Source organism: Grus americana, chromosome 2, assembly GCF_028858705.1.
Source record: "Grus americana isolate bGruAme1 chromosome 2, bGruAme1.mat, whole genome shotgun sequence".
NCBI classification, from domain to species: domain Eukaryota; kingdom Metazoa; phylum Chordata; class Aves; order Gruiformes; family Gruidae; genus Grus; species Grus americana.
Window position 1 is genome coordinate 79720491 of NC_072853.1, and position 20274 is coordinate 79740764.

The 20274-nt window shown below is 39.1% G+C and overlaps 1 protein-coding gene across 6 annotated transcripts in view; it reads right to left on the reverse strand.

The window, feature by feature from the left end:
* Positions 1–20274, reverse strand: part of CTNND2 (catenin delta 2) — a 691690-nt gene that overhangs the window by 53670 nt on the left and 617746 nt on the right. The window lies entirely within an intron of this gene.

Here is a 20274-nt window from a genome sequence, read left to right on the forward strand (position 1 = left end):
TTCTGTTTCCCAAAGGGCTAAGTGTATAAAGTTGAGATGCAACCATGCATGAACGAGGTGCCTAGCTTAGTAATACTTGACTGTGGACCTTGACACTTCTGCAAACAAAAATGAAACAAAAATTGATGTAAATAATTTCCTTATAAATCATAAAACACTTGAGGTCGTCAGGATCCTCTAGAGAACATCTGGTTCAACCACTCTGCTCAAAGTAGGGTCAGCTTGGTGTTTTTTCATATTCATGTGGAATTTTTTGTACTTCAATTTGTGCCCATGACCCCTTGTCCTGACACTGGGCATCACCAAGAGCCTGGCTCTGTCCTCTTTACACCCTCCCATCAGACATTTAGATACATGGGTAAGATTACTCTGAGCCTCCTCTTCTCCAGGCTGAACAGACCCTGCTCTCTCAGCGTCTCCTCAAAGGACAGATGCTCCAGCCCCATGATCATCCTTAAGGCCCTTCACTGGACTTTCTCCATTATATCCATGTCTCTCTTGTACTGGGAAGCCCAGAACTGGGCCCATCACTCTAGGTGTGGCCTCACCAGTGCTGAGGGGAATAATCACCTCCATCAACCTGCTGCTAACACTCCTAACACAGCCCAGGAGGCTGTTGGCACCTTTTGCTGCTGGGGCACGCTGCTGACTCGTGGATTTTTTTAGATTTTTCTTGGCAATTAAAGTGATAGCAATGTAGTCTGTACAGCGAATGTGAGACCACATTTAGGTCGCTACCCTAACTTTGGCCACTAACCCTAAGACCTCATAACCCAGGCCCTAACCCTTACCCCAGTACCCATCTCTAATCCCTAACACCAAGCCCTATTGCAAAGCCAAAGACCAAAACCCTAACCCTTTATCTCATCCCCACCCGAAACCCTTGGCCTAGTCACTAGCCTTAAATTGCTATTGCTGTCCCTAACCCTAGCCCTCACTACTAATTCTGACTCAACCCCCAACCTATACCCTAACTGCTTACCCAATCCTCTCCCAAAGCCCTTCTCTAACTCCAAAGCCTAACCCCTGACAGGCGAGCTCAACTCCCTCACCCTAACCCGGTGCAGAAGATCAAAACCTAAGCCCAACCCCTCCTTCGTGGCCCTGCACATTTACCCCGGCTCTCAGGTGCCTGTGCCTGGGAGGCAGGCAGAGGCCCGGGGGGAAAGCCAGGCCATTGAAGCAGAGATGGGGGCGACAGGCCGGAGCTGTGGTGTCAGCTGTGAGGACAGCTGTGCTGGCAGAAGCTGCCAGGGAAGCAGGCAGGCATTTGTGAGGTGGAAGCTGATTGGTCAGGCATTGTGAGGCAATAGAATGTGTTTGCAGGCAGCCAGAGGGAGGACAGAAGAAAGGAGGCCAGGGTGACATGGCAGGGCCTTGGGGGTCTTTGTGCTTCAGCACTTGAGTAAGCAGGAGCTGGAGGCTGGCACATGAAAACGTGAAGGGTGTGAGAGAGCTGAGCCAACAAGGAAGGGTGATTTTGTGGCTGTAAGGGGGATTCAGGTGATGAGACATCAATTGTCAGACCACATTTGTTAAGCCTTTACCCTAACTCTGACCACTAACCCTATGCCTGACTCCTAACTCTACCCCCACCCCAATCCCAAACTCTAATCTCTGACCCCAGTATCACAAAGTCCAAGCCCATAACAAAAAACAATAATGAATTATCTGGTAAAATAAGAAAATAAATTGCCACAAGAAGTATTTATAATTGTCAAAAAAGAAATCACAGTTTTTTGGCATGATCTTGCTCTCATAAAACTGAGCAGGAGCAGTGAGGTAAGGCTTCATTTATCACTGTCTCAAGCAAACATTAGTCTTCACTATGTGAGAAAATTAAAGATTTTGCTCCCATTAGCCATGGTGTTTCTGCAGCACAAGCTGGTTCCCAGCTTATTTGACTTAGCAGAAACACCCAATTAAAATTCCTGCTTATGAATCAAATCCAGTGTAAAGCAGCTGGAGGACAGTGATGGATCTGATGCAATGCACTTGCAAATGGCACTGGTCTTTCCTTTGACAATTATGCTAAATACTCTATTTAAATGGCATCACTAAACTCAATGGATCTTAAATATCATAGTCCTACTCTTCAAAAAAATTCCACTCAGATAAATGAAACTTTTGTGCAAAAAAATGAGGGAAGGAGAGAGAATATTAGTCTTGGCATATCAGCTTTTGAGTGAGACGCAGTTAACAGCAATATTGTGTAGCCACGCGCTCCTTTAAACAGGAACTCCTTATATAATCAGCAGTATAAAAAATATTTGCAGTCCTGTTGTATGAAATTTATAGCGGACAAACCATATGGAAAAGATTCTTGAAAAATCATTAATTTAAAGCACACTCTTAGCAATTATGTGATATTCTACTGGATATTTAGCTTTCAGATTTATTGACAAGCATATTCTTATCTTTGAAAATGTCTGAAATATATCCTCAGTACATATTTACTTCAAATATTAAAAGTAAACATCCTGGAGAATATCTTGGAATGTGGCCCACTTCTGAGCTATGAAATCCTCTTCTGAAAACAAATTAAAGTAGATAAATCTGTCATTTATGTTCAAGTTCTCTTTGTCCTGGAATTACTTTTCCTTTCAGAGACTGAGTCAGATAATGCTCTCCTTATAATTCATAGAAGTATTTGGGTTTAGATACACATGAAAAAATGTTTGTATTAATACCAAATAAGTTTAATAATTACATCTAGAATCAGAATAACTGAGGTTGGAAAGGACATCTGGAGTTTGTCTAGTCCAACTTCCCTGCCCAAAGCTAATGCAAAACCAATGCAATGCAAAAACAGAAGACAACTGCATATCAATAGAAGATGGCTGTTTAAAAAATACATGTAATATATCTGATATAGTTGACATAATACACTGGATGGCACATATAGTCCCTTTGCTGCTCTCTTGCTAAAAAGGCTACTATTCATAACGAAATTAATATTTAAATACAATGAATGTGTCTCTTCATGTGTGCACATGCATGTTTAGTCTCTTGTCCCACTACAATTTTGAAACATAATTTTGCCTACATAAAGACCACAATGGACTGCATTATTTCTGATATGAACACATTCTGGGATATGGAGGCAGCAACAGTATGCGACTGGAAAGATTAGCTAATACAGAGCACAAAATATGTATTTATTGATAGAACAGGAATGGAAAATAAGATGGTTTCTGTGTATTGGTACATGCACATACTACTATGCAGCTGCAGATGCCTTTAACATCCAAATCTTTCTTCAACACAAACCACTAGTACATTAAGATTTTAAATTAATTCATGTTTTAGCTGTCTCAAAAACCTATGCTTCTTTTGTCATGGCAACTGAAACTTGATGCTAGTTTTCAAACATTTTGTAATTTGGGAGAAAAGTGGGCATAAGAGTATGTCCCTGGGAGGAATGCACTGATAAAGCAGCTGGAGTTTACTCTCATAATGTTAGCCTTTATCCTTGCAGACACGCAGTCTGCAGGAATGAAGAACAATACAGAAAGAACTCAGAAATGAAGAGCAGACTATTCAAAATCATGACAGCAGTAACATGAGGTCCCTTACAATGTTTCAAGAGGGGTTTTTTTTTTTTTTTGGTAACCTATTGGTACTTGCACCTCTTAAAATGCAAATGCAGCAGTAAAATATGGTATATTTGTACATTTTGTGGTTAAAAGAAAATATCCTGTAGCAGAAGGTCTCATGGATGAAAGTTTGTTGATCTCACTTATCTTGATATCAGTAAAGCCTACAAGAGCAGTCTCACATAACACTCTCATGAGAAAGCTACCAGGAACTGATGCAAATAGGATGAAAAATGTTTGGATGGTCCTATTCAGAACAGTTACCAATGGTTCGTCACTGAACAGAAGCATGTATCAAATGAATTCTGTAGAAAATGTATAAATTAAGTTCTGTAGACAATCTTCTTTGCTGGGTCTGTATCCATCCAGTGTCACAGTCAGTGGTATGGCTGGTGAAAGAGAAAAGGACAGGGGCTGAAAAAAGTTCAAAAGACTGGTTTAGAATTCAGTTGTCTTGATTTAGGAAGACCAAATTCACTAAAGGCAAATGGATAATATTATACACAGGCAGGAGATGATTATCTGCAGAAATACAGAATGAAGAACCACCTACTGAGTAATAACTCTGCAGAAAAGGATCAGGAAGACCGTGAGGAGCAGGAGATAGGCACATGTTACAAGATAGGTTGCTGTGAGAAAGACAGCTATACAGGAGTGTATTAATAATTATTCCTGGCAGAACATATAGATAATATGTTCCTCTGTGCAACGCCTATGGAGGAATACCACAACTATTCTGAATGCTGAAATTCAGGAAAGATATGGACCAACTAGAATGACACCAAATGAAAGCAACAAGAATAACTAGGAAGACAGACCAAACTGATTGCTATCTCAGCTTCAATAATATCTTCAACTACTCTATACATCTTTAATCTGCAAACAAGGTATAATGCTGTCATCTTTGTGGTACTGTATTGCAACGGCATCATTCTTACTGATTGTCTTCATGAATGACTAGATGTATGGCAGAGAAGGCTTCTATTGGAGGCTGCAGATCATCAAGACAAGACAGAAAGATAAGGGTCCTTTAACATATGGCCCCACTGCATGTTCGGGATAACATCTTCTTATGGCCTACTGCAACAGTTCCTATATGGAACTAGAACAAAGAAAACTGCGAGCCAAGCGTCCAAAATCAGAAGATTTTAAAGAAATGGTTCAGCTGGTATTTTTCGTGGTTTCTGAATTTACACTTGCAAACTTCTCTTTCTGGCCTTGAAATACAGTGGTTAAATTTATATGTAAGGTCCATCTCAGTTTCACATTATTTACTCAGTTAGCTAACTTAATATTTATAAGTGGTCAATTAGGACTGAGACAGCTTGCTCCAACAAGATAGTTTGGATCCCCAGGAAAAGACTTGTTTTCTGCCAGGTTTTCGGGCCACAATATGGCAGGCGCAGCTCCACTGGCTTCAGGAATTTTAGCCCATGAGGCCCACACTACCAAGGGGCTAAGAAGCATTTCACCTCTCTCTTCGTCCAAAGGTGGAAGTATACTGTTGTCTCTGCAGACTTTAAAAATAGATTTCTTGCTGTTCCCTCTGGAATGGCTCCTTCTGGTATAAAAATACTAACTCTGGGCTCTATAGAGCTCAATACACCACCATTGCTGTTAAATACACCTCTTGCTGTGGCTGCAAGTGTATGTTGTCTTCCTTCTATGCTCAACTGCTGAAGGGCCTACAGGAATGGCTTTAGGCACAGCATTAACATTATTTGCTTGATATTTAGGCTTGTCAAACCTGTACAGTGAAGGTATCCATTCCACTGCTGAACTCAGGCGGCTGCAATGAGCTGTGTGCTTTCAAAACTGGTTGATGAGAACTGGGAGATTTTGATGGAAACTCTGGTTTATGTTGAGCTTCATTTGTCAAGAGATTATGTTTGGGTTTAGGACTTTGAAACTTGTGCTCAAAGGGCCTTGCAGCACTAGCATAAGGTTTTATTGCAAAGCAGTTGTAAGATCTAAAGGATTTGAAAATTGCTGGCATATTCTGAAGTGGAGGAGGGTCAGACACGGAGTTACATTCAGAAAGTTCAGGCTTGTGATGTGCTGGGAGAGACAGGACAGGACTATTAATTGACTGAGGTTGTGTATAATGTATGGACAGAATAGGAGGAGGACTTGTTACTTGAGGGATTGGCTCATAGCACTTTTCACCGACAGGCCTATCCATTGATTCAGCAGTTAGTTTCCCCTTAGAATACTTGGTGAAATTCATCTGATTCTGCAAATTTATTGGTTAAGTGGGCTCAGAATGATGGCTGGCAGGAACCTGTGCAGACTGCTTATTTTCAAAACTCCTGCGATCAAAGTATGAGAGCTGCTTTCAGTAATACTCTTCATCTTCCTCAGGATCATAATGATTTGATACCTTCGCTCATGGTCTCTGTGGTTCTGGGGCCCTGTAAATATACTTCTTAGACAAAGTACCCTCTTAGCTTGTGAATGTGTGCAGTGCACTGGTTGGAAGATAAAGCAACATGACCTTGCAAAACGAATGTACCACATAACTTCCTGGTATTTGAAGAAAGGGAAAAAAAGAGGTTCAAGAAAAGAAGCAAGAGAGATGAAAGAAATGGCAGATTCAGCAACCTGAGTCACCAGATCCAGGTCTCTGAATCTGTTTTCCTCACATTTTCAAACCGCACAATTCCCCAAGTTCATTTGACTACTATCCTTCTTTTCTTACTCTCCATGTTGTCTGCTCCCTTTCTTTAAGGATCAGGAGAAGAAGAAGAGAGAGCTATCTCATCTCCTTCTACTCCTCTTCATAATCCAGGGGATATTTTTTCTCTTTGTTCACCGCCTTCAGGTGATTTGGCAATCATGGCTTCTGGGTCAGCTGCTGCCGTTGCCAGATGGAGTAGGTGCCTGCTCTGACTCACCTATTCTGCAAGAGTTATGCACACACTCAAGGGCTAATACTCCAGGGCACTGCTCTTTCCAGCAAGATACTAATCTTGTGTGTGTGAACAGCTCACCTTGGATGCTTTCTTCAGGGCTCCCGCCGCAATCTAATCTAAGCTGGTCCCCAGGACTGGTAATAAACCAAGCTCACGTCATCCTAGCTCTCAGATTAGTACTACCGCTTCTGAAAGTACTTCCATCCATTTTGTAATAACAATTTGCTTCTTATAGTGCCTTTTATAGTTGATGATCTCTAGGCATTTTCTGCGCACTAATTGTCCCTGGCAATGACAAAGACACGTGATTATTCATTTACAGTTAAGGAAGCCAAGGCAAGACAGACCAACGACCAACTCAAGAAGACATCTAAGTCTTAAAGGTTTTCCTGATGCGGAATAACTGAACAAACCTAGAGAACAAATTATCTCTTCTAACTTCTAGATGTGATTTTGTTGTGTTTCCTTTCTAAACCATTTAATTCTGTTTACTTCAGTGGCAACTCTACAACAAATCTCTAGCCACAGGGTTTCTAATTGCAGTGACTTATTAATACTGCCAGGCTAATAGTTACTGATGTCTTAAGTTTTAAATAGATTTTAGAATAAAAAGGCTAATGAAAGAGACATTTGATTTCCATAAGAATGTGGAAATGGTTACAACCAAGCTAATCTCTGACTCTTAATCAATTTTTGTCTTGTTTGAAGCTTGAACTAAAGGTGCAGTTCGTTTTTCTTTCTCTTTTTAATAACTTTGCCTCAGCTTTGAAGTTTCCGTAAGCTGAGGATAGCTTATCAGAAAAGTGCCAGAGAATGAAAGATGCTTAAATAGGGCTACAAGTGAATGAGATGAGTTTCAGTCTCCCTAGGAAGAGGCTGAGCTCTTCAGCATAAGGCATATACATATTCAATCCCAAGGCAGAAGAATGGATTTAACTACAGTGGATAATGCACAAAAATCCATCTTCAGAACCCCCGTCTCAAAGGCTTTGCTTGTGATGTACTCGGTATCTTGGATTGTTAGTGCCTCAAAAGAGAGAAGGAGACATGCCCTTTTCTTTGGGGCCTGAGTTAGACATTGCAGTACAGTATTGTACAACAGAGGATAACACCTTTAACTGCTCAAGATTTAATACCTGTATAAGGAAATTATACACGCTGGCTTGCCAGCCTATCTGATATCATCATATTCCAAAGTACCCTGCTTCTGTCTGGCTGAGGAATGCAGCTTATCTGTTTTGTTATTCTAATTTTCTAGTAGAGACATGAAGGAATTACCAAAATTGGCTTTTTTTTGGGTGCAGGGAGGAGAGAGGAGGGAGGGTTTGTACTATAGTAACAGTTTACAATGGTGCAGTAATACTATGGTAGGACTTACGGTGGCTGGTTTCTAACAAAATAAAACAACTTTCAGGGTGTGGGCAGACATCTAGTATACAAGTATTAAATTTCATCAGATAATGACCACATTTTGAGCCTCACAAGCACTACTGAGCCAAGTCAGATTTTTTCATCCGTCATGTTGGCCGCTCATGTGACTTGTTTGAGCTCATTCTGTTTAAAAAAATTTTGTCTATGACAGGAAAAAGTAATTTTTTGCTCACTCAGCTTATTTTAACCTATAAGTCAGGCAGTGCTGACTCACACAAGTGGTTTGACTGCAGACGTGATGTGTTAATGAGAGCCTGGAGGGAGCTTAGGAGCAGGAATATCTTCTGCCACTGGCTGCCTCGGGGTGAGTTACCATGTCTAATGTAAGGGACCTGTAATTTCCTAAACATGCTAAGTCAATCAATTGAGAACTGATAATTTAGAGTGAAAATAGAAGTTCCACTATTAAAAAAGGAACTGTTATATATAATACAATAGTTTAATAAGAATTTATTCCTATGAAATACACTTACTGGGGAAAGTGCAACATTTTCAAAGGACCAAAGTGACTGAACTAGCATCCAACTCCGTTTTTCAAAACAGATTATTAGTCCCTTTAAAACAGTTGCTTAGAGCCTATGTCATGACTGAAAGGAAAAATTCAGTTCTTAATTCACTATCAAGCACCTAAAAATTTTACCCAGATGTTACTAACATGGTAAAAACCAGTCGTACTTTCACTGTTGCTGCTCTCATACTTAACTCATTGATTTAAAGTAGACCTCACCATTGTTTGACATTGTTACAATGATTAGCACCTATGCAGCCTACTCACTCTACCTTAATAATGCTGCGTTGTTACTCTGAGTTGAATCCTGCTTCTCAGGAATTTGATGGAAAAATTCGTTTTAGCTTCCATGAGAATAAGATTAAGCTGACAGCTACAAGATTTTATTGAGGTTGTTGCAATTGTGTGCCATAATATGTGGTTTTTTAAATTAATGGAGTACCCTTCCATATGCATGTGTATTCCCCAACACACTTCTTCCTCTTTGATGCAAGTAAAAAGTTGGATTAAAATCTACATACATGCATACATACATACAAACACACACATATATATTTTGTGTGTATATATAATTTAAAATTAATGTTATTGCTATGTAATTGAATTACATATCAGATCAGAATCTGTTAGTCTACATGTGATTACTAAGATTAGTTTAATAATCACTACTAAACACTAAGGAAACTACATTTATTTCCACTGATTTTGAAGCAACCAATTCCAAAGACAAACTTAAAGACATTCCACAGTATTTTCCTTTAGAAATCTGCAAGTACAGTGCCTTACTAAAAATGCAACATTTTGAGCTATTAATTTCCTCTCTGGTAAATAAAGCAATAGTGTGTCTAAGTGAATTCAGTGGCAAGTATCCTATTATGGCCTTGATTCCACAATAAGATGATTTGACCCTGTTTCTTAGACATTGTGACACTGAAATTGTGGTTTAAAATTTGGTGAAACTTGTCCTGAAGTAACTTAAGTATATGCAATGATGTCACTGAGGTTAAACACAGTTAAATCGTGTTTATCCACTTCTAATTTAGGAATTACAGAGTTTACTCTGCATGGCTTGAAATAACAAACGCGTCAGCTTACCCACTTTTTACTCACTACAGCATTCTTACTGAGATTTTGACCAGATAAATGGGTGATATGGTGGGTGGAAAACTAGCTGGAGTGCTGGGCTCAAAAGGTGGTGATCACCAGTATGATATCCAACTAGCAGATGGTTGCTAGTGGTGTCCCACAGGTGGTGATACTGGGGGCAACACTGTTTAACATCTTCATTAACAACCTGAATGATAGGATAGAAAGCATTCTCAGAAAAGCTGTGGACAATATGATGTTGGGAGCAGTAGTCAATATACTGGACGGTAGGACTGCTATTCAGATGGACAGCTGGACAGGAACCTTCCAAGTTCAACAAAGGCAAATGTAAAGTCCTGCACTCAAGATGAAATAACCCCCGGCACCAGCACAGGTCAGGAGTCAACTAGTTGGAAAGCAGGTTTTCAAAAAAACTCCAAAACCCAGAGGTGCTAGTGGAAAAGCTAAGAATGAGTCCACAATGTGCCCTTGCAGCAAAGAAAGCCAACTACATCCCGGGCTGTGTTAGATAAAGTCTAACACAGAAATGACTCCTCCTATAGACTCAAATGATTCTGACGGTAGACTGCATCCAGTGCAAGGAAGACATTGCAATACTGGAACAAGTTCAGTGGAGTACCACAAAGACAGTCGGGGGCTGAAACACATGGCATACAAGAATTGCATTTTCTGGGCCTTAAGAGAAGGTTAAGGAGAGATCTTACTGTTGGCTAAAACTACTTAATAGGACGGTGTAGAGAAGATGGAGTCAGGCTCATCTCGGAGTTCCACAGTCTAAGAAAAAGAGGCAAAGAACACAAGCTGGAATACAGGAAATTCCAACTGATAAAAGGAAGAAAATTTTAACCATGTGGGAGGTCAAACAATACAGGTTGCCGAGGGAGGCTGAGGAATCTCCATCCCTTCATCAGCTGGGAAAGGTCCTTCACAACCTGCTCTTACTGGACCTTCCTTGAGCAGGAGGTTGGACTAGCTGACCTCTGGAGGTCCCTTCCAAGATTCAGTAAGACCAAATTCTGCCTTTTGTTGTGCTGGCAGACTGAAGCTTTCCCTACAAACTGAGAAAGTAAGTTTATTTTTTAAATGCATTTTCTTAAGTTAACTGGGTAACTTAACCTTCCAGGCTTACATGGACTAAAAGGAGGTAAACTGGTACCCACACGAATTTCATAGTGTATGTATCCCAGGCTGTTAGCAAGTACTTAACAGTTAAGACTGCCCACAAAGATAAGTAACTTTTGAATTTTGTTGGTGATTCTTTCCCTGCGCATTCATCGGGATTTATAAACCACCAGCAACAACACAGATTTTATTTCCATTTCCTTCTGTAGGGCAGGGGTCCACAATCTACTGAAAATTCTCAAAACAATCTCTTTGGAGGTGGTTCTCTGATAAGTTTGTTCAAAATCTTCATTCAGGAGTACAGGAGGGATCATATCGAAAATATTCAATTATCTCGTTTCTTTTGAAAAGAGAAATGCCTTCAATTATAATTTTTAACAAAGTGCTGTTTTCTTTTGTCTTATCCTGATCTTTCAATTTGCATTACACATATTACATTTCTACATAAAAAACATGGGTTTAAACAGTAATGCATATAAATGCTTTCTTAGATCAATTCTGGAAGTCTGATCTATCATAAAGTAGTATACATATATAAAATTGCTAACTCTAGGGGGTAGTCATTGTATCTCTTTCATGTTCGCACAATCTCTTGCATAACACAGCCACAAGAGGAAGCAAAAGGAAAATGAAAAACATAATAATACTAAAGATTGTATCAGTAATACTAGATTTCAAATAATTTCATAGAGATGCCATGGAGAGATCAATGGGGTTTTGAAACTGATTCTAAGGGTTCTCCAGGCTCTCCTTGGGAGGAAAACTAAATTTATTTTTGTTTAATTGAGTCCATTGAGATATTAAGTACCAGAATCACAGATTTACCTTATGGAATTATGATAATAAGGCCCCTCAGCAAATGGATTATTTCCTCACTTATCTCAGATGATGAGAACTTCTTACCCTTTCAGTATTTTGTAACTGCGTATTACAAAACCACTGCTATTCAATCCCAGCAGTTATAAGCATTTGGATTTTTTTAAAAAATTGCTTGTTAAGTAGGGGTGCAAGCTGATTTAGTCTGACACCTATTCAACTAGTATCCAAAAGAACCCCAGAAATAAGCAACAAGAAAGGTAACACGTAGTGACAGTGCTTCCAGCCAGTCCCAGACAGTGCGGTTTTAGAGATACTACATGCACCTAAAGGTACGATATTCATGAGGAAACACGAGAATTAATTTGTAAAGGCTGCAGCAAAAGACCATTATTCTGCTTTCTGTAATCAAAAGGATATTTGAAGCTTTAATAATATTATCTGAAACAAAAGCCTTTAACACTAAAACCCATAATAAATGATGGAAACAACTAGTGTATGACTTAGTTCTTACAAGCAAGCAATCCTGCATCAAAGTACTTCATGAAGAACAGTTATTCTGTAAGAAAACAGTGGCATCCGAAGATGCCATGCAGAAACCAACAAGTACGAGACTGAGTTCCGTTTTTATAACTGTCAAAGAGCAGCACTAGGATCACTTGTATTTTGGAACTAGTTTATGGTGCAAGGATGAAGATGCACAGAGAAAATTACTATTAATATGACTGGAAGCAATCTGTAGATAGCTTAAACAAATTTTTTTGACACTCATTTTTTCCTCTTTTTTTTTTTTTTTTTTTGCTTTTTGCCCTTCTCAGCTCCAACTCCCACATCCTTTGCAACTACAGTGCCCTGTCCCCAGGGTCTTCACATGTGAGAAGAAATGGATGTTACTTTCCTCTATCAAATGCTAATTCACCTGCCATGTTCTACTCTCCCTCACTGACATGTGTCATAAATAGGACAGGAGTTCTAGTTTCTTCAAAGAAAAGTGCTTTTAGTAAAAAATGCCATATATATAATTTATATCATTTGAAAATTGCTTAAGTTGATAAGGATTTCAGGAAAAAAGGTTATTTTGCATCTTACATGGCATAAAACTAGCTCACTGTTCCATGAATTGAAGCCAATACAGAACAGGCTGGAAACATCTGTTTTCATACACTTATCTGTTAATGTAAGGCTGTCACAAAACTTCGATTTTCAAAACCGATTTGCAGATTTAAGATAATTCCTCATGGATTTAAAAGTATTTCTAAGAATTGGTAGTTTGTGACATTTGCATTTCTACCTTTGTAGGTTTTATGGAATATGCGACTAAATTATATGCACTTTTAAGAACATTACTGAATTTTCAAAAGATAAGTAGCACTTCGGAGCATGAACATACTGAGAAACAGAGATGAAAATTAGTATTGAATTGTTTGTAATGTCAATATTCTGAGTGAGAAAAGTGGATACAGTTACAGCTTAATTGCTTTCTACCTTGTGCAGAAGAACAGAACCAAACACAAATTGTTTATCCCAAATAAAATGTAAGGTGCAGGTTGGGGCACTTTCTTATGTGTGAAATGCATATTGATGAAGTAAAAAGGCACATCTGTTGGCTGCTTATTTTTTGGTGTTGGTTTTTCTTGGCAGTCACACTGAATCTAGGCTTTCCTGGGCCACCTGCGCAAGATTCTGCAACTTTTATTACTTGCACTCAGAATTTAATCTTAAGCAATACTGAACGTGAATACAAACTTATAAGACCCATAATAATGGCTTTAAGGTTTATAAACATGGCATCATTTAAAATTACCACTATCATCTAGATAAGCTGTCATGGTGCAATACTGAAGATGAGTTTCTTGAGACTCGGGCGTTTGAAATAGAAACACAGGCATTTTCCAGGTATTTCCGCACAGGTTATTCAACTACGAGGAATAGCTGACCTGGGGCTGGGCTGTGGTTAGTACTGTCAAGCATCTTGATCTTATTTTATGGAGATGAAATGTTGTGTGATTCTTTGACTTGGCATAACAATGAAAACCAGATCTGTGAAAGTGGCATTCTTTGTTCTCCTAGATCTGAGCCTGTATACAGTTATTTCTGTTGTTTTGAGTGACAATGAAAAATTTTAGTGCTTTTTCACTATTTGACCTTGCAAAGTCTACCGAGCTAATTAAAGGAGAGCAGGACAATACTTTTTTTGCATTATCAGAACAACTTCTGATAGGATACTACACGCTTATCTTCAGTCCCCCAAAAGTTAGCCACCGAGTCTCTGGCTGCTTCTCTAGGTTGTCACACAGGACCCATTCCACCTTAAGATCCAAGACTTTAGGTGATAGAGGCGAGTGGGATGAACAGCTAGAGGTGCCATTTTCTCTCTGCTGTCCTTGGCAGAAGCCTACCCAACTAGCTGAAACACAAGTTTTTTAAGATGGTTCATGGTAGAGAAAAATCCCTCCAGATCCAGACAGCCATACTTAGGCAATAGGGAAGTTCAGACACAAAAGACTTAATCTAGTCTTGAAAATGCTCGATCTTGACTTTGATATTAAAAATGAGAATTCAGATTTACCAACCCTGTTTTTCCCCCTAAATCCCCTCACTTGAGGCTGTTAATAAGAAATGACTGAGGAAGGAAACTTTTCCTAACTTCTATAACTACCAGGTTTGTTTGTCAGAAATATATTTGAGATAAGCTGGATGAAAAGGCAATGCAGGCAATGGCTGAAGGCACATGAAAAGTCAAAATCTCCTTGACAGAAGGCTTTTACACTGTAATGGTAAAAATATTTAAGATTTAAACTTTTATCAGTTTAAATTCTCAGCCAACTTATGTATACAGCACTAGAAACCAGGGAGTCTGGACTTTGCCATACAGGTGTTATAAAACATCAGAGCTTAATTATGCATTTACCACTCTAACCTACATTTTTCTCTTCATTGATATAGAGTAAGGAGCACCAGTTATTAATACATGACCATATCTTCCATTTCCTAAATCAACTTCTTGATGAGAGCCTCTTCTTATTCAGGTATCTGTTTATTGTATTATAGGTTTTGCACAGCTCAACTATTAAACACAACAAATGAAGTGCAATAAAACCTGACACAAATTAAACAAATTGCAGCATATATTCTGTCTTCACCTTCTTCCAAACAAATGTCTACCATTCCTGATTAATGCTTTCTGGCATCTTGTGCATTGTGAATTTATGTCAATTTAACATTTCAGTGACTAAGATACTTTATAAGTCAATTAAAAATTCAATAAAAAAATTCAGTGTCTTCCAGATCCTTGCAGATCTATGTGAGAGAAATTCAGAAGTGCTCACATTTAAAAGGGAGAGAAAACTGCACGTAGACAGTCTAAGTGGGATGAAAGCTGCATATTTGATTTAATCATCTCCCAACCCATCCCCATATTCTCTATCAATGTACATTACTAGGACATAGAATTTCATATAGCTGCTGTTCTTGTAACTACAAAAGTCAACACTGTTTTCACTTGGATTTATTACTAATACTGAAACAAAGTTATGGTCTTAAAAAGTGCCCATGTTCTAAGACAGGAGAACCCCATGTAGTTATTTATGCTCCAGAAGAGTCACATTCTGCTGTGAGAATGCAAATATGTGTTTCTGACGTGTTTTCAGCCTAACAGCTAAAAGCAAATCTTTCCAAATGTAAATCAATATCACACTTTGAAATAACATACCTGACCCTGCTTTGAGTGCAGGGCTGGGCAAGATGACCTCCTGAGGTTCCTTCCAACCTGAATTATTCTGCGAGTCTAACAATTCATTAGAGTTGTGAACTCCTGATATATATTTCAATCAAACTATCTCAAGTTTAGCAATAAAACTTTGAAACAAACACCAGTTATTTCAGGCACCCAAATAGATGCACATTGCTCATGAGATGGCAAGGCAGCAATTTACGCATTCCCTAGAATTTTTTCATCACTCAACAATGGTGAGACAGTAATACAGGGTGAGATCCATTTTATCGCATGTTAGATAAATTGAATCACTTTCTGGATGTCTCTCTCAATCAGCTATAAGGGAGTACACCAATACAGGTATCTTATATTGGGCAATGAACTTTTAGACACCTAGAAAGATTAAGCGGGTTCCAACACACATTAAATAACAATTTAATTGATATGCTATCCTTGAAGTTTGTGTATATCTTATAACTGCATTACCAACAGATGAGTAGTGAATTGAGAGCAATTCAGTACTGACACGCTGCACCCCTCAACTCAGGAACAATTATGAAAAAATTACCCCTGCTACAGGCCCTGTTTGAGGACTTGATTCAAAAGCTTGTGAAGGCAGCAGACATTGTCCCACTAACTTCGCTTATCTGAATCATGCTTTTAAAGCGATAGCCACAAAAAAGATGTCTTAAAAATGGCAACACTTCAATTTATACCATCAAACTCCCTAGAATCTAGAGCCCTGAATAGACACATCAATTCTCTACACATTTTAAGGGAAGAGATACATACGGACATATCTTCTACACAGAAGTCAATAAAAACCCTTAGGTAGAATTGTCCTCCTTTTTTTCCAAGGGTGAGTGATCAAAATACTTCCAGTCTCTAAAAACATCTTTTATTTAACCACTAAAATCCAGGCCAAGAAGCCAAGGGAAAGAATGGCGCTCTTGAATTACTACTACAATACTTCTCTCAATCAACATTGACCCAGAATAGCATTAGAAACCAGTCAGGATAAGAGAAAACTGACAGAAGGACCTGAAGCACAAAACTGTGCATAGAAATTTTACAAATTTTACCTCCAGCTCTGCATTCACTCCAAAGCCCATATCCTGTGGACTTATCACTAAACAGTATGAAATGCAACACTAATACAAGTTCCAAATTGTACGTCAAGAGGGCAAATTCTATAGTGTACATACTCTGCTGTACATGAATGATGACAAATTTCTCATCTGGAGCAGCTTGAAAAATCAGCTTAACTCTTCTGAAAGACCACCTACTGCACTTTAAAATGCCACAATAATTGTCATTTAAAATCAAAGGTAAATGCTGTGCATATATGAGAACAATGCAAATGCAAATTTTGGGGACAGAGATTCATTCTTTAAAAATTTCACTGACAGGGACAGTCTGTACCTGCTTGTGTAGGTAGAATAACAAGTCACATAGTTTTCAATTAATTGTATGCTTCATTATCTCTTTTCTTAAAGAGGTCATGGATGGCAGCAGAGAGAAAACTGCTGGCTGTGTTTCAGATAAAAGAAAGATGAAGCTGGCTTGTTCCCCAAGATCGAATAGGGAATCTCGGTTTGGAAAGCCTTCTCACATGCAGAGGGGGGAGAAGGACTAGCAAGGAGGGAGGCTGCTGCACTGGTGCTGGCTGGGAGACTCCAGCGAGGAAAAGAGATTTCATCTAAAGTGAGACACAGGTCTACAGTGCAGGCTCAGATGATCCACAGGAAGTCTCCTAGAAGCCCAGAGGACTGTGTGGAAGGTGTTTGAATTAGAAAGCCACTGAAGGTTGCTGGAGCAGCCTGTGAGGAAACAATTCATCCTGCAAAGATGCTGTTTACAGGAGATGGATTTATTTTTAAGCCTTCCTGCCCCACCCAGCCGATCCAAGTTTCCTCCATTTAAAGCAAAAAACCTTATTCTATGTTAGCAATTTTTTGACATCATTCCAACAAAGCATGGCCTTAGAGAATAAAAGTCTGTAGGTGTGCTCACTGTAGGGAAGGTAGTGGGACTGCTCCGTGCAAGGCGCTGGTCTGATGGCATCCTGCCGTGGCACTGCCAGAAGCAGCAGATCTGCAGGTAAGCCTCAATTAAAAACGACATTCCTGGGGGAAGGAGAATAATGCCATATTCTCAAATTAAGGCACCTATATAGTGCTGAGGGGCACAGAAGGGTGGGTTTGTTATTCTACTTCCTCCTCCCCCCTTTTTTTTGAGAGAGAGGGAACAATAAAGGAAGAAGGAAGGAACATGGGGATGACATAACTGCACAGACATCATCAACAAAGCTCTTGGAGGACCTGTGGGACAAAAGTGATTTTCTTCTACCTAAGTGAACGATCAAAAGCAAAAAAAAAAAGATTTTTTGCCAACTCAGAGGCATCTAGTGGGGGTGGGGGGAGAAGCTAATGGCCCTGTGGAGAAGCTTAGCAGAGACAGAACTTGCTTTGAGGAAGGAAAACAAGCATTCCAAAATGCTTACAGAGCACATGAAAAGCAGCAGGAAGATGCTGGGGTACGGAGGGACACAGGGGTGCCGTGCAGCGTAGACTGCTGAAGACCAAAAGACCAAAGACCAAAACAGGTAATATCAGCAGTGGTTCTTTTCAAGACCCAAAGCACCACTTCCCTCAGCTGTGGCACTGCTGGGAGAGAGAAAAGGCTGATAAACCTTCCCATGGGGTGCACTCTTGGGAAGCAGCATAGGGTGGGTACTATTTCATGCAGACAAGGGTCCTGAAAGGCAAGCGGAAAATGAATGTGGTCTGACTGTGACCAGGAACACACGTGGGCAGTACACACGAGGAGGGAAAACCACTTGCTGGATTACCTAGTGCCAGTACTAAGTAGGCCAGGTTCACCATGTCGTTGAGTGCAATTTAATTTTGGGAAGGAGAAAGATGAATATGCCCGCTGTCTCGGCCTAGAGACACATGGCACAATGCAAAAGCGATGGAGGAGGAGAAAAAAGAGAGTCCTTTTAAGGACATGGAGCATGCCTGAAATGAAACCCAGAAAGAAGACCTCACTGTAAATAAAAAAAAATGCTGTTATGGGGATGGTTCAGATAAATTACAAGAGAAGCCTGGCACCAACCTTTAGCAATATAACAACACACTTGATAGATCTATGTGAAAAACAAACTAGACTGGCCAATTCAATGAAGTCTAGAAAGAAACTTCTAGCCATTTTAAAAAAGGGGTCTTTTTGTTTGTTTTGCAGTTTGGTACAGGTGAGTCCGGATTTTAGCAAGCTTTCTGATATATTTGCCAGATGCCTCAACACTGAGTTATGGGCTGCTTGGCAGCAGCAGCATCAAGAAATATTTCATTCTCTGGCACACTTCAGTAAAAATTTGTCAGCCGGGAATGGAACCACAGCACCACTGAAAAGAATGCTTTATAAATGCATTAAAAAACTTAATTCTACTTATGTAATTTTACTATATATACAGTTGGAAAATTCACCTTTAAAAAGGTTATCTTAAGGGGGAAATTCCAGTTTGTGAAGTAGAGTTTGTCACCACAAGACTATGAAGGACAAACAAAAACTGCAAAGAGGAAAGATAAACAGGATGTCAATTCTGCTTAGGCAGAAAGATGCTTGAGCGACTAACCTGAAGAAGTCCCTTTTGAGTCCTCCTTTCCATAGCAACAGCTAAGGCATTGTAGAACATGTGGAACTGTAATATTCACAAAAATGGACCGCCTACAACATGAGTTGAAATCCTTGACCACTCCAGGTGTTTAGCATTTCTGAAAATCAGCTCTATGATATGCCCTATTTGCTAAAAAATATTCAGGAACAAGAGAAATAATGACTATTATTACTGTTTCTTTGAAGTTCAATGATGAAAGCCGAAGAAATTAAGATATAAAGATCACAGCTGAAATGGTTCAGGAATTATTGTCATAACTTCCCTGTGATATTGGCATGTTTGGACTTTTTTTAAACTGTAGCAAATTTGTATTGCAGTTATGAAGTACAATTCCCCAGAATCACCCCATGAATTACTTAAATCTGAGCAGGACTGTACAGCGATTACAAGTTGGCTACATGAATAAATTTATTAGGTAATTATTTTCAACAGACTTTTCCTACTTTTTTAAAATTCATCTTTGTTTATATCACATGTTCTCCAAGAATTTAATAAAATATTGAAATGATGAAGTTGTGCAAGCTTATCCATCATTTATCCAGTATTTTGAGTGGCACATCATATTAAGACAGCTCAGTTTCACATGTATAGCCTCACTTTCCTAAATGAAATTTGCAGATTTGGGAAGGAAATAAAACTTTCAATTAAAAACTAATGATCAAAGCACAAAAAAGGCAACCATATATAGTCTAATTCACAACATTACAAACCACATTTATACTCTGTAAATTCAACTGTAAAGAGTTTTTTGTGATGTCAATAAGTAGGGATAAGAGAACATAGAAGACAACTCAGTATGAATATGGTTTGTGAACCCTGTACAGGAAGTCCCACAAATAAAGGAATAAGATGCTAAATAAGAGACTATGACATGCTGTAGGCTGAACGTGGAGGTGGGATCATGAGAGGAAAAAAAAAGTCTGTTATTAATCCAGATTTGATGGCCCGATATACTTGCTTCAAGTAATTTCTACTTTAAAATTCCTAGAAAACAACAACAAACGGCTAAGAACACACAAGCAGCAACCTGTTTCCTGAAAGCTGAAAACAATACATAAACCGAATCTAATTTCATGCCAATTTTATCGACTATAACATGAGCAAAAGCTGAACAAGCAGCCTGGTCTTGCAGGTAAAGCATCAGTCTTGAGTTCAATCCCATGGCAATTACAACAGGTTTTACACTATACCAACTATTTCCACTATTCCACTATACCAACTTCTACCTCTGTTTGCTTTACAACATTTTGTCAGTGAAGTCTCTTTAGTCTGTGCAATATGTGAGAGGAGTGGTTGCCTTGTTTTAACAACCCACAGAGCACCGCTGTAATGAAGCACTAGCCCTGAGATAGCACTGGATACAAAAAAATAAAACATTATGATCAAAG